Genomic DNA, 15,728 nt, shown 5'->3' with positions numbered 1-15,728 from the left:
TAGTATTATTGTATACTCCTTTCTAATACTATATCCTGAACCTGTGTGCGTCATTGAACAACCGTTCAAGCACCGAGTTGTGCTTTATGTTTGATATATGTTTCACCATTATGGCTAGGCTGGCATATTCTGTTTTAGTGTAACTTTGTGCCACTGTTTGTGCCATTTAATCTCTGTGGACTGACGCTATTTTGGCTGATTGTTAGGTTAATTCCTGTCATTATAGTTTACCTACATTTACCTATAATCTGCCTACATGCATAATGTATGTGTATTTATGTGTTTGGACACAGAGGGAGCTTGTAATGTCCTTACTGTAGCTCCATGCACGGATGCTCTGCTCACTGAATCACTTGTTGCTAACACCTGGCTGCAATAGGCCTCGTTAAGGGTCCCCTTCGATGTTGCTGCTGTGGATGTGATTACCCTGTTTAGCTTATTGACCCATTGCCTGTGTTTTGTTTCATCATGTTTGTGACTGATGCCATGTTTAGTGCAGTATGCAGAACTGACTGTATGTACTCCTGATTTATTTCAGACCACACACACACCCAATACCTGTACCTGTGCTATCTGTATGCTGCCCTTTATTAAGCCTTCAGTAAATGGTTTAAACTCCCAAGTGCCTCCTTGTGTTCTGACCGACACTCCAGAGCGAGTACTGACTTTACTATTACCAGCACCTATCCCTTTCCTTCAGTACATTTAGAATCCCAGACTTTTACTTGTAACAGAGTATTTCTATATTGCAGTATTGATACTTTTACTTAAAGTTGTACAGTGCAAATAAAAAAAAACGATTTTTAGCAGCCTCTGCTGGTCATTATCGTCACTGCAGGCCGTTTGTTTATTACTGCCAGAATTCCATTCGTTTTCACCGGAAGACGGAAGTGTTTCAAAAAGCGTTCTTTTCATTGTTTTATACGATCTGTGGATCGTTTCTCTTAGCCAGTGGAGCTTTAGTTACCGTGAGCTGTGTTTTCTTTTGCTGTTGTTTTTCGTTCTTCAAATCATACAATCTCTTAAAATCAGTGTGAGTTTCCTTTTTGTTAATAGCGTGGTAGTTCCTTCTATCTATCTATCTATCTATCTATCTATCTATCTATCTATCTATCTATCTATCTATCTATCTATCTATCTATCTATCTCACCCTGTCTGTCTCACCATATCATGTCTGTGTCTGCCTCACCATATCGTGTCTGCTTCGCCATATCATGTCATGGCTCTGTCGAGGATGTTAAGCAGGGATCTTTTGAGAGACAGAGAGGGGGTGACTGATGGTGGGGTTATCAGAATCTGTATTTTCTAAATTTTTGGGGGTCAAAACCTCCCGAAATGCATAGAAAACTATGCAGTATACCCGTAACAATACAAACACATTGGTCTTACGCCTGCATTAGGCTACTACATCACACTTAACTGTAACATGGTCGTAACAAGTTCTATTCAGACCATAATCACAAGGAAATTCAATGCAATGCTTCAGCCATACGTCAGATATGTATTGTCTACGTATGTATGTTTTGCAGTTTGATATTGGCAGTTGTTTGCAAAATGTGAAAAAGTAAATAATAAAAGTATGCTTTGGAAAAGGGTATGAAATAAGTAGGCTATACATGATGATTTGAACCTCCAAAATGTACCCTTCACCTTATTGTTTATGCCATAATGACATCCACAGGCTTTATAGCAATTGTTCAAATGAGGCCTTAAATGTGAAATGTTCAACAAGCATGTTCAAATCGGATACAGGATAGGTGGGCACTAGGGACATCTGGGCACCTTGATGTACAATTGTCTATTTTGTACAAAATGTTGAAAAAATACATGATGTGAAGATGCACGGTACATCATTAATAGACTTGATGTTATCCTTCACGGTGCACGCACGCACGCACGCACGCACGCACACACGCACACAGAGGGAGTGCAGCCTACCTGCTGCAGCAGCCGCAGGGGGAGGAGGAGAGGACACAGCTCATTCTTTCAGAATACCCACACAGTTTTGGGGCCATGAAGCACGTTGGCTGTTATGCTTTTGTAGCTCAGTCCGTGTCTAACTAACTATAAGCTAGTATAATATACTACCTTACATGCAGCAACTTATTTTCGGTAGAGCAATGTTAGATGCATGCACCTTTATTGTGTTTCGACGGCTGAGCATGTCTGTACTCTGTGCCGTCGGCATGTTATGAAACCTCCCTGTGACATACAGTAGTCTGGTCCATAGTGTTAGAGTTCTAACATGTTATAAACCTCCCTGTGACGTACAGTAGCTCTGGTCCATAGTGTTAGAGGGAGTTGGTGCTAAAGAGTTGTGTCGTACGGACACAAGGACTGAGGTGCAGAAGGCTCTGAAACATCTCCACTCACGGGCTTAACACAGTTTTTCTTCCCACAAACAAAATAGAGCGCCAAAGTCTGACGTCACTGCCAGTAGAGGGCCAGTAGAGGGCCAGTAGAGGGCGCTGTTCCAGGGCTCGTGGCTTTATTTTTTGTGTTGAAATCCCCATTTGGGAATCTTATGGCGAGCTACCGTCTACCCCGCGATTTGTCAGACCATTCATTGGGCGTAATCAGGAGCTACTGACCTACCGACGGAGGCGGAGCAGTCCCCACAACAATATTTACGATTCTGTCCATATCGGTACATAACTCGAACGGCGCTGAGTAGGCACAGGCGAGGGTCGCACCGCTCCGGACGGCAACTCAGTCGCCTTAGCTCCTTCGGTGGCCCGTCGCGGGGCTCCACCTCGCCTGAGACTGCGCGCCTCCGTCATGGTCCGAAACCGAAACAACCAAAACCAAAACCGAAACTAAAGTATTTAAGTCATCTCCGTCGGTAGGTCAGTAGCTCCTGATTACGCCCACTGAATGGTCTGATAAATCGCGGGGTAGACGGTAGGTCGCCTACTTCGCCCATTCAATGGTCTGATAGAACGTGATAATCTCCCATTCTATGCATTGATAGCATCCGAATCTGCTGCGATCGGTCGGGTCCTTGCTGCGGTATTGTCACGCATATCAGTACAGTATGTGCCGTCACGCTGCGATAGTCGTCGGTCAGGTCCTTGCTGGGTATTGTCGCACATATCAGTACAGTATGTGCCATCACGCTGCGATCGGTCGGGTCCTTGCTGCGGTATTTTCGCGCATATCAGTACAGTATCTGCGGTCGCGCTGCGATCGGTCGGGTCCGTGCTGCGGTATTGTCACGCATATCAGTACAGTATGGGCCGTCGCGCTGCGATCGGTCGGGTCCTTGCTGCTGTATTGTCGCGCATATCAGTACAGTATGTGCCGTCACGCTGCGATTGTCGTCGGTCGGGTCCTTAATGCGGTATTGGTATTGCCGGTATTGTGGCGCATGTCAGTACAGTATGCGCCGTCACACTACGCTGCGATCGTCGTCGGTCGGGTCCTTGCACCGGTATTGTGGCGCATATCAGTACATTATGTGCCGTCACGCTATTGCGCCGTCGTCGGTCGGGTCGTTTGCGAGTCCTTACGCCTAGCCCCGGTCATGGACGGGTCGACCACTTGTTGCTGATTTAAGCTTTTCATAGATGTTGGTTTCATGTTAATGTGTATTTTCATGTTAATGTGTTAATGTGTAAGTAAACTTTCACTCTGTACTTAGTCTGCTCTTTTCCCCCCTCTCTTTGTCGAAAATAGCCGATCCACAAGCTCACAACGCCTCGCAGCGCACAACGGCGTTGTAGATCGGCTATTTTCGGCTAATGTTCCCCTCAGAATAGGGATGCTAGGGTTCAAGTGGTTAATGTAAAAGCAAAAATCCTATCACTCAAAGATTTGGCGGACCCCCTGTAGTAACTCCGAGGACCCCCTGTTGAAGACCTCTGCTCTAATGTGTTGTAACTATGCACATATATGTGTCTGTGCGCCGATGGATGCCTGTTGATGCTGTGTTTGCCACAACCTTGTACGGCACTTTGCTCAGCTTCTGTTGTTTATTAAATGTGCTCTATAAATAAAGTTTGATTCCATATACTAGGCTGTGTATGTTGTGACAGGATACAATCTACGTATATATCTGGCTCTCGGTCACTTGAATTAATATTTGTTTCTTTCTTTCTTTCTCAGAGTGGAGACGGACTGTGCCGAGGTTGTTCCTGTGCCATAGATGCCCCGAAGACGGAGACTCTCACCTACAGTATAACACCCTCCCAGACACCAGAAGACTGAGGTTCTCACCTACAGTATAACACCCACCCAGACACCAGGTTGACTGAGGTTCTCACCTACAATATAACACCCTCCCAGACACCAGAATGACTGAGGTTCTCACTGGTTCTTGCGCTTTGCGCATACAGTACAGTATGTGCCGCTACGCTACGATCGGTCGGGTTCTTGCGTGGTATTTGCGCATATCAGTATAGTATGTGCCGCTACGCTGCAATCGTTGGTCGGGTTCTTGAACAGTATTTTCGCATATCAGTACAGTATGTGCCGTTACGCTGCCATCGGTCTGTCGGGTTCTTAAGCGGTATTGTCGCGCATATCAGTACAGTATGTGCCGACACGCTGCGATCGGTCGGGGTCCTTGCTACGGTATTGTCGCGCATATCAGTACAGGATGTGCCGTCACGTTGCGATCGGTCGGGTCCTTGCTGCGGTATTGTCGCGCATATCAGTACAGTATGTGCCGTCACGCTGTGATCGGTCGGGTCTTTGCTAAGGTATTGTCGCGCATATCAATACAGTATGTGCTGTCGCGCTGCGATCGGTCGGGTCCTTGCTGCGGTATTGTCACGCATATCAGTACAGTATGTGCCGTCACGCTGCGATAGTCGTCGGTCAGGTCCTTGCTGGGTATTGTCGCACATATCAGTACAGTATGTGCCATCACGCTGCGATCGGTCGGGTCCTTGCTGCGGTATTTTCGCGCATATCAGTACAGTATCTGCGGTCGCGCTGCGATCGGTCGGGTCCGTGCTGCGGTATTGTCACGCATATCAGTACAGTATGGGCCGTCGCGCTGCGATCGGTCGGGTCCTTGCTGCTGTATTGTCGCGCATATCAGTACAGTATGTGCCGTCACGCTGCGATTGTCGTCGGTCGGGTCCTTAATGCGGTATTGGTATTGCCGGTATTGTGGCGCATGTCAGTACAGTATGCGCCGTCACACTACGCTGCGATCGTCGTCGGTCGGGTCCTTGCACCGGTATTGTGGCGCATATCAGTACATTATGTGCCGTCACGCTATTGCGCCGTCGTCGGTCGGGTCGTTTGCGAGTCCTTACGCCTAGCCCCGGTCATGGACGGGTCGACCACTTGTTTGGCGACGTGTCGACACTCGCGTCGACCACTTGTTTGGTGACGTGTGCTGTCCTGTGGCCGGGGCTGGGCGTACGGACGCGCAAACGACCCGACCGACGACGGCGCAATAGCGTGACGGCACATACTGTACTGATATGCGCCACAATCAGTATCAGTACAGTATGTGCCGTTGTCGGTCGGGTCGTTTGCTGCCGTATTGTGGCGCATATCAGTACATTATGTGCCGTCACGCTATTGCGCCGTCGTCGGTCGGGTCGTTTGCGCGTCCTTACGCCTAGCCCCGGTCATGGACACGTCGACTACTTGTTTGGCGACGTGTCGACACTCGCGTTGACCACTTGTTTGGCAACGTGTGCTGTCCTGTGGCCGGGGCTGGGCGTACGGACGCGCAAACGACCCGACCGACGACGGCGCAATAGCGTGACGGCACATACTGTACTGATATGCGCCACAATCAGTATCAGTACAGTATGTGCCGTTGTCGGTCGGGTCGTTTGCTGCCGTATTGTGGCGCATATCAGTACATTATGTGCCGTCACGCTATTGCGCCGTCGTCGGTCGGGTCGTTTGCGCGTCCATACGCCTAGCCCCGGTCATGGACGCGTCGACTACTTGTTTGGCGACGTGTCGACACTCGCGTCGACCACTTGTTTGGTGATGTGTGCTGTCCTGTGGCCGGGGCTGGGCGTACGGACGCGCAAACGACCCGACCGACGACGGCGCAATAGCGTGACGGCACATACTGTACTGATATGCGCCACAATCAGTATCAGTACAGTATCTGCCGTTGTCGGTCGGGTCGTTTGCTGCCGTATTGTGGCGCATATCAGTACATTATGTGCCGTCACGCTATTGCGCCGTCGTCGGTCGGGTTGTTTGCGCGTCCTTACGCCTAGCCCCGGTCATGGACGCGTCGACTACTTGTTTGGCGACGTGTCGACACTCGCGTTGACCACTTGTTTGGCAACGTGTGCTGTCCTGTGGCCGGGGCTGGGCGTACGGACGCGCAAACGACCCGACCGACGACGGCGCAATAGCGTGACGGCACATACTGTACTGATATGCGCCACAATCAGTATCAGTACAGTATGTGCCGTTGTCGGTCGGGTCGTTTGCTGCCGTATTGTGGCGCATATCAGTACATTATGTGCCGTCACGCTATTGCGCCGTCGTCGGTCGGGTCGTTTGCGCGTCCTTACGCCTAGCCCCGGTCATGGACGCGTCGACTACTTGTTTGGCGACGTGTCGACACTCGCGTCGACCACTTGTTTGGTGACGTGTGCTGTCCTGTGGCCGGGGCTGGGCGTACGGACGCGCAAACGACCCGACCGACGACGGCGCAATAGCGTGACGGCACATACTGTACTGATATGCGCCACAATCAGTATCAGTACAGTATGTGCCGTTGTCGGTCGGGTCTTTTGCTGCCGTATTGTGGCGCATATCAGTACATTATGTGCCGTCACGCTATTGCGCCGTCGTCGGTCGGGTCGTTTGTGCGTCCTTACGCCTAGCCCCGGTCATGGACGCGTCGACTACTTGTTTGGCGACGTGTCGACACTCGCGTTGACCACTTGTTTGGCAACGTGTGCTGTCCTGTGGCCGGGGCTGGGCGTACGGACGCGCAAACGACCCGACCGACGACGGCGCAATAGCGTGACGGCACATACTGTACTGATATGCGCCACAATCAGTATCAGTACAGTATGTGCCGTTGTCGGTCGGGTCGTTTGCTGCCGTATTGTGGCGCATATCAGTACATTATGTGCCGTCACGCTATTGCGCGATCGTCGACGGTCGGTTGGATCCTTGCGCCGGTATTGTGGCGCATGTCAGTACAGTATGCGCCGTCACGCTACGCTGCGATTGTCCTCGGTCGGTCTTATCCTTGCGCCGGTATTGTGGCGCATGTCAGTACAGTATGCGCCGCTACGCTGCGATCGTCGTCGGTCGGGTCCTTGCGCCAGTATTGTGGCGCATGTCAGTACAGTACGCGCCGTCACGCTACGCTGCGATCGTCATCGGTCGGGTCCTTGAGCCGGTATTGTGGCGCATGTCAGTACAATATGCGCCGTCACGCTACGCTGCGATCCTTGCGTGATTCTTGCGCCGGTATTGTGGTGCATGTCATTACAGTATGCGCCGTCACGCTACGCTGCGATCGTCGTCGGTAGGTTGGATCCTTGCGCCGGTATTGTGGCGCATGTCAGTACAGTATATGCCGTCACGCTACATTGCGATCGTCGACGGTCGGTTGGATCCTTGCGCCGGTATTGTGGCGCATGTCAGTACAGTATGCGCCGTCACGCTACGCTGCGATTGTCCTCGGTCGGTTGTATCCTTGCGCCGGTATTGTGGCGCATGTCAGTACAGTATGCGCCGCTACGCTGCGATCGTCGTCGGTCGGGTCCTTGCACCGGTATTGTGGCGCATGTCAGTACAGTATACGCCGTCACGCTACGCTGCGATCGTCGTCGGTCGGGTCCTTGCGCCAGTATTGTGGCGCATGTCTGTACAGTATGCGCCATCACGCTAAGCTGTGATCGTCATCGGTCGACCGTCACGCTACGCTGCGATCGTCATCGGTCGGGTCCTTGCGCCAGTATTGTGGCGCATGTCAGTACAGTATGCGCCGCTCCGCTGCGATGGTCGTCGGTCGGGTCCTTGCGCCGGTATTGTGGCGCATGTCAGTACAGTATGCGCCGTCACGCTACGCTGCGATCGTCGTCGGTCGGGTCCTTGCGCCGGTATTGTGGTGCATGTCATTACACGCTGCGATCGGTCGGGTGATTGCTGCGGTATTGTCGCGCATATCAGTACAGTATGTGCCGTCACGCTGCGATCGGTCGGGTCCTTGCTGCAGTATTGTCGCGCATATCAGTACAGTATGTGCCGTTACGCTATTGCGCCGTTGTCGGTCGGGTCGTTTGCTGCGGTATTGTGGCGCATATCAGTACAGTATGTGCCTACGGTAAGCTGCGATCGTCGTCGGTCGGATTCTTGCGCCGGTATTGTCGCGCATATCAGTACAGTATGTGCCTACGCTACGCTGCGATCGTTGTCAGTCGGGTTCTTGCGCCGGTATTGTCGCGCATATCAGTACAGTATGTGCCGTCACACTGCGATCGGTCGGGTCCTTGCTGCGGTATTGCCTCGCATATCAGTATAGTATGTGCCGTCACGCTGCGATCAGTCGGGTCCTTACTCCAGTCCACAGACATGGTTGCGTGGTGCCACTAACATTGCTTCTTCCAGTCCACAGACATTGCTGCGTGGTGCTACTAACATTGCTTCTTCCAGTCCACAGACATTGCTGCGTGGTGCTACTAACATTGCTTCCTCCAGTCCACAGACATTGCTGCGTGGTGCCACTAACATTGATTCCTCCAGTCCACAGACATGGTTGCGTGGTGCCACTAACATTGCTTCCTCCAGTCCACAGACATTAAAGCGTGGTGCTACTAACATTGCTTCCTCCAGTCCACAGACATTACTGCGTGGTGCTACTAACATTGCTTCCTCCAGTCCACAGACATGGTTGCGTGGTGCCACTAACATTGCTTCTTCCAGTCCACAGACATTGCTGCGTGGTGCCACTAACATTGCTTCTTCCAGTCCCCAGACATTGCTGCGTGGTGCCACTAACATTGCTTCATGTTTAGTGCAGTATGCAGAACTGACTGTATGTACTCCTGATTTATTTCAGACCACACACACACCCAATACCTGTACCTGTGCTATCTGTATGCTGCCCTTTATTAAGCCTTCAGTAAATGGTTTAAACTCCCAAGTGCCTCCTTGTGTTCTGACCGACACTCCAGAGCGAGTACTGACTTTACTATTACCAGCACCTATCCCTTTCCTTCAGTAAATTTAGAATCCCAGACTTTTACTTGTAACAGAGTATTTCTATATTGCAGTATTGATACTTTTACTTAAAGTTGTACAGTGCAAATAAAAAAAAACGATTTTTAGCAGCCTCTGCTGGTCATTATCGTCACTGCAGGCCGTTTGTTTATTACTGCCAGAATTCCATTCGTTTTCACCGGAAGACGGAAGTGTTTCAAAAAGCGTTCTTTTCATTGTTTTATACGATCTGTGGATCGTTTCTCTTAGCCAGTGGAGCTTTAGTTACCGTGAGCTGTGTTTTCTTTTGCTGTTGTTTTTCGTTCTTCAAATCATACAATCTCTTAAAATCAGTGTGAGTTTCCTTTTTGTTAATAGCGTGGTAGTTCCTTCTATCTATCTATCTATCTATCTATCTATCTATCTATCTATCTATCTATCTATCTATCTATCTATCTATCTATCTATCTATCTATCTATCTCACCCTGTCTGTCTCACCATATCATGTCTGTGTCTGCCTCACCATATCGTGTCTGCTTCGCCATATCATGTCATGGCTCTGTCGAGGATGTTAAGCAGGGATCTTTTGAGAGACAGAGAGGGGGTGACTGATGGTGGGGTTATCAGAATCTGTATTTTCTAAATTTTTGGGGGTCAAAACCTCCCGAAATGCATAGAAAACTAGAAAAAGTGCTCCTCGGAGCACAGGTCTCCGCCAGGTCAGGTAGGCTATTGTGGCCTCCTGGTGGCGCTATAATAGGCCGCATAAAAAGGCTGCCATTTCTTCTTAGGCCTTGCACGACAATCGGACACTGACTGCATTCATGATTTGAGGCATTTTGTTAAAAACATGTTTTGCTAAATTAGACCTGTTGGTGGCGCTATAACAGGCCAATGTTAAAAGTGTGGCATTTGTTCCTCAACATAGTGTGAATGTGCGTGCACAGTTTGAGCGCAATTGGACGGTGCGTTCATGATTTGCGGAATTTTGTTCAAAACAAGCCAATAATGCAAACTTTAGATGTCAATCTTAGCCAATCAGTATGGCATATGAAAAATCAAACACATCCGTCTTGATCACATGACTATAGAGATCATGTGTACCGATTTGCGTGAAATTTGGATACAATTGGAAGGAGTAGTATAAAATAATGTGTTTTACATAAGTCGGCCTCCTGGTGGCGCTATAAAAGGTAGATGTGAAAAATTTAGGGCAAAGGTTTTTCCTTGACCACTAGGGAGTGTGCATACAAAGTTTTACACAGATCGGTGCAATTATAGGTAAAAACACAAACAGGCCTGTTATAGCGCCACCATGAGGCTGATTTGAACATTTTCAAATGGTAGTTCTTCCTCGGCCTAATGGGAATGAGCGTGCAACATTTCACGGAAATTGCATGCTGTGTTCATGATTTGAGGCATTTTGTTCAAAATGTCGTCGGTAGGTTGGATCCTTGCGCCGGTATTGTGGCGCATGTCAGTACAGTATATGCCGTCACGCTACACTGCGATCGTCGACGGTCGGTTGGATCCTTGCGCCGGTATTGTGGCGCATGTCAGTACAGTATGCGCCGTCACGCTACGCTGCGATTGTCCTCGGTCGGTTGTATCCTTGCGCCGGTATTGTGGCGCATGTCAGTACAGTATGCGCCGCTACGCTGCGATCGTCGTCGGTCGGGTCCTTGCACCGGTATTGTGGCGCATGTCAGTACAGTATACGCCGTCACGCTACGCTGCGATCGTCGTCGGTCGGGTCCTTGCGCCAGTATTGTGGCGCATGTCTGTACAGTATGCGCCATCACGCTAAGCTGTGATCGTCATCGGTCGACCGTCACGCTACGCTGCGATCGTCATCGGTCGGGTCCTTGCGCCAGTATTGTGGCGCATGTCAGTACAGTATGCGCCGCTCCGCTGCGATGGTCGTCGGTCGGGTCCTTGCGCCGGTATTGTGGCGCATGTCAGTACAGTATGCGCCGTCACGCTACGCTGCGATCGTCGTCGGTCGGGTCCTTGCGCCGGTATTGTGGTGCATGTCATTACACGCTGCGATCGGTCGGGTGATTGCTGCGGTATTGTCGCGCATATCAGTACAGTATGTGCCGTCACGCTGCGATCGGTCGGGTCCTTGCTGCAGTATTGTCGCGCATATCAGTACAGTATGTGCCGTTACGCTATTGCGCCGTTGTCGGTCGGGTCGTTTGCTGCGGTATTGTGGCGCATATCAGTACAGTATGTGCCTACGGTAAGCTGCGATCGTCGTCGGTCGGATTCTTGCGCCGGTATTGTCGCGCATATCAGTACAGTATGTGCCTACGCTACGCTGCGATCGTTGTCAGTCGGGTTCTTGCGCCGGTATTGTCGCGCATATCAGTACAGTATGTGCCGTCACACTGCGATCGGTCGGGTCCTTGCTGCGGTATTGCCTCGCATATCAGTATAGTATGTGCCGTCACGCTGCGATCAGTCGGGTCCTTACTCCAGTCCACAGACATGGTTGCGTGGTGCCACTAACATTGCTTCTTCCAGTCCACAGACATTGCTGCGTGGTGCTACTAACATTGCTTCTTCCAGTCCACAGACATTGCTGCGTGGTGCTACTAACATTGCTTCCTCCAGTCCACAGACATTGCTGCGTGGTGCCACTAACATTGATTCCTCCAGTCCACAGACATGGTTGCGTGGTGCCACTAACATTGCTTCCTCCAGTCCACAGACATTAAAGCGTGGTGCTACTAACATTGCTTCCTCCAGTCCACAGACATTACTGCGTGGTGCTACTAACATTGCTTCCTCCAGTCCACAGACATGGTTGCGTGGTGCCACTAACATTGCTTCTTCCAGTCCACAGACATTGCTGCGTGGTGCCACTAACATTGCTTCTTCCAGTCCCCAGACATTGCTGCGTGGTGCCACTAACATTGCTTCTTCCAGTCCACAGACATGGGTGCGTGGTGCCACTAACATTGCTTCTTCCAGTCCACAGACATGGTTGCGTGGCGCTACTAACATTGCTTCCTCCAGTCCACAGACATTACTGCGTGGTGCTAGTAACATTGCTTCCTCCAGTCCACAGACATGGTTGCGTGGTGCCACTAACATTGCTTCCTCCAGTCCACAGACATTGCTGCGTGGTGCTACTAACATTGCTTCCTCCAGTCCACAGACATTGCTGCGTGGTGCTACTAACATTGCTTCCTCCAGTCCACAGACATTGCTGCGTGGTGCTACTAACATAGCTTCCTCCAGTCCACAGACATTGCTGCGTGGTGCCACTAACATTGCTTCCTCCAGTCCACAGACATTACTGCGTGGTGCCACTAACATTGCTTCTTCCAGTCCACAGACATGGTTGCGTGGTGCTAGTAACATTGCTTCCTCCAGTCCATTGCTGCGTGGTGCTACTAACATTGCTTCCTTCAGTCCACAGACATTGCTGCGTGGTGCCACTAACATTGCTTCCTCCAGTCCACAGACATTGCTGCGTGGTGCTACTAACATTGCTTCCTTCAGTCCACAGACATTGCTGCGTGGTGCCACTAACATTGCTTCCTCCAGTCCACAGACATTGCTGCGTGGTGCTACTAACATTGCTTCCTCCAGTCCACAGACATTGCTGCGTGGTGCTACTAACATTGCTTCCTCCAGTCCACAGATATGGTTGCGTGGTGCTACTAACATTGCTTCCTCCAGTCCACAGACATTGCTGCGTGGTGCTACTAACATTGCTTCCTCCAGTCCACAGACATGGTTGCGTGGTGCCACTAACATTGCTTCCTCCAGTCCACAGACATGGTTGCGTGGTGCCACTAACATTGCTTCTTCCAGTCCACAGACATGGTTGCGTGGTGCTACTAACATTGCTTCCTCCAGTCCACAGACATGGTTGCGTGGTGCTACTAACATTGCTTCCTCCAGTCCACAGACATGGTTGCGTGGTGCTACTAACATTGCTTCCTCCAGTCCACAGACATGGTTGCGTCGTGCTACTAACATTGCTTCCTCCAGTCCACAGACATTACTGCGTGGTGCCACTAACATTGCTTCTTCCAGTCCACAGACATGGTTGCGTGGTGCTACTAACATTGCTTCCTCCAGTCCACAGACATGGTTGCGTGGTGCTACTAACATTGCTTCTTCCAGTCCACAGACATGGTTGCGTGGTGCTACTAACATTGCTTCCTTCAGTCCACAGACATTGCTGCGTGGTGCCACTAACATTGCTTCTTCCAGTCCACAGACATGGTTGCGTGGTGCTACTAACATTGCTTCCTCCAGTCCACAGACATTGTTGCGTGGTGCTACTAACATTGCTTCTTCCAGTCCACAGACATGGTTGCGTGGTGCTACTAACATTGCTTCCTTCAGTCCACAGACATTGCTGCGTGGTGCCACTAACATTGCTTCTTCCAGTCCACAGACATGGTTGCGTGGTGCTACTAACATTGCTTCCTCCAGTCCACAGACATGGTTGCGTGGTGCCACTAACATTGCTTCCTCCAGTCCACAGACATTGCTGTGTGGTGCTACTAACATTGCTTCCTCCAGTCCACAGACATTGCTGCGTGGTGCCACTAACATTGCTTCCTCCAGTCCAATGACATGGTTGCGTGGTGCTACTAACATTGCTTCTTCCAGTCCACAGACATTGCTGCGTGGTGCCACTAACATTGCTTCCTCCAGTCCACACACATGGTTGCGTGGTGCCACTAACATTGCTTCTTCCAGTCCACAGACATGGTTGCGTGGTGCTACTAACATTGCTTCCTCCAGTCCACAGACATGGTTGCTAGGTGCTACTAACATTGCTTCCTCCAGTCCACAGACATTGCTGCGTGGTGCTACTAACATTGCTTCCTCCAGTCCACAGACATTGCTGCGTGGTGCCACTAGCATTGCTTCCTCCAGTCCACAGACATTGCTGCGTGGTGCTACTAACATTGCTTCCTCCAGTCCACAGACATGGTTGCGTGGTGCCACTAACATTGCTTCCTCCAGTCCACAGACATTGCTGCGTGGTGCTACTAACATTGCTTCCTCCAGTCCACAGACATTGCTGCGTGGTGCCACTAACATTGCTTCCTCCAGTCCACAGACATTGCTGCGTGGTGCTACTAACATTGCTTCCTTCAGTCCACAGACATTGCTGCGTGGTGCCACTAACATTGCTTCCTCCAGTCCACAGACATTGCTGCGTGGTGCTACTAACATTGCTTCCTCCAGTCCACAGACATTGCTGCGTGGTGCTACTAACATTGCTTCCTCCAGTCCACAGATATGGTTGCGTGGTGCTACTAACATTGCTTCCTCCAGTCCACAGACATTGCTGCGTGGTGCTACTAACATTGCTTCCTCCAGTCCACAGACATGGTTGCGTGGTGCCACTAACATTGCTTCCTCCAGTCCACAGACATTGCTGCGTGGTGCTACTAACATTGCTTCCTTCAGTCCACAGACATTGCTGCGTGGTGCCACTAACATTGCTTCCTCCAGTCCACAGACATTGCTGCGTGGTGCTACTAACATTGCTTCCTCCAGTCCACAGACATTGCTGCGTGGTGCTACTAACATTGCTTCCTCCAGTCCACAGACATGGTTGCGTGGTGCTACTAACATTGCTTCCTCCAGTCCACAGACATGGTTGCGTGGTGCCACTAACATTGCTTCCTCCAGTCCACAGACATGGTTGCGTGGTGCCACTAACATTGCTTCTTCCAGTCCACAGACATGGTTGCGTGGTGCTACTAACATTGCTTCCTCCAGTCCACAGACATGGTTGCGTGGTGCTACTAACATTGCTTCCTCCAGTCCACAGACATGGTTGCGTGGTGCTACTAACATTGCTTCCTCCAGTCCACAGACATGGTTGCGTGGTGCTACTAACATTGCTTCCTCCAGTCCACAGACATTACTGCGTGGTGCTAGTAACATTGCTTCCTCCAGTCCACAGACATTGCTGCGTGGTGCCACTAACATTGCTTCCTCCAGTCCACAGACATTGCTGCGTGGTGCTACTAACATTGCTTCCTCCAGTCCACAGACATTGCTGCGTGGTGCTACTAACATTGCTTCCTCCAGTCCACAGATATGGTTGCGTGGTGCTACTAACATTGCTTCCTCCAGTCCACAGACATTGCTGCGTGGTGCTACTAACATTGCTTCCTCCAGTCCACAGACATGGTTGCGTGGTGCCACTAACATTGCTTCCTCCAGTCCACAGACATTGCTGCGTGGTGCTACTAACATTGCTTCCTTCAGTCCACAGACATTGCTGCGTGGTGCCACTAACATTGCTTCCTCCAGTCCACAGACATTGCTGCGTGGTGCTACTAACATTGCTTCCTCCAGTCCACAGACATTGCTGCGTGGTGCTACTAACATTGCTTCCTCCAGTCCACAGATATGGTTGCGTGGTGCCACTAACATTGCTTCCTCCAGTCCACAGACATTGCTGCGTGGTGCTACTAACATTGCTTCCTCCAGTCCACAGACATGGTTGCGTGGTGCCACTAACATTGCTTCCTCCAGTCCACAGACATGGTTGCGTGGTGCCACTAACATTGCTTCTTCCAGTCCACAGAC

Source organism: Gymnoscopelus microlampas (genome assembly GCF_963454915.1).
Source record: "Gymnoscopelus microlampas genome assembly, chromosome: 7".
NCBI lineage: Eukaryota > Metazoa > Chordata > Actinopteri > Myctophiformes > Myctophidae > Gymnoscopelus > Gymnoscopelus microlampas.
Note: the sequence above shows the minus strand (reverse complement) of the source record.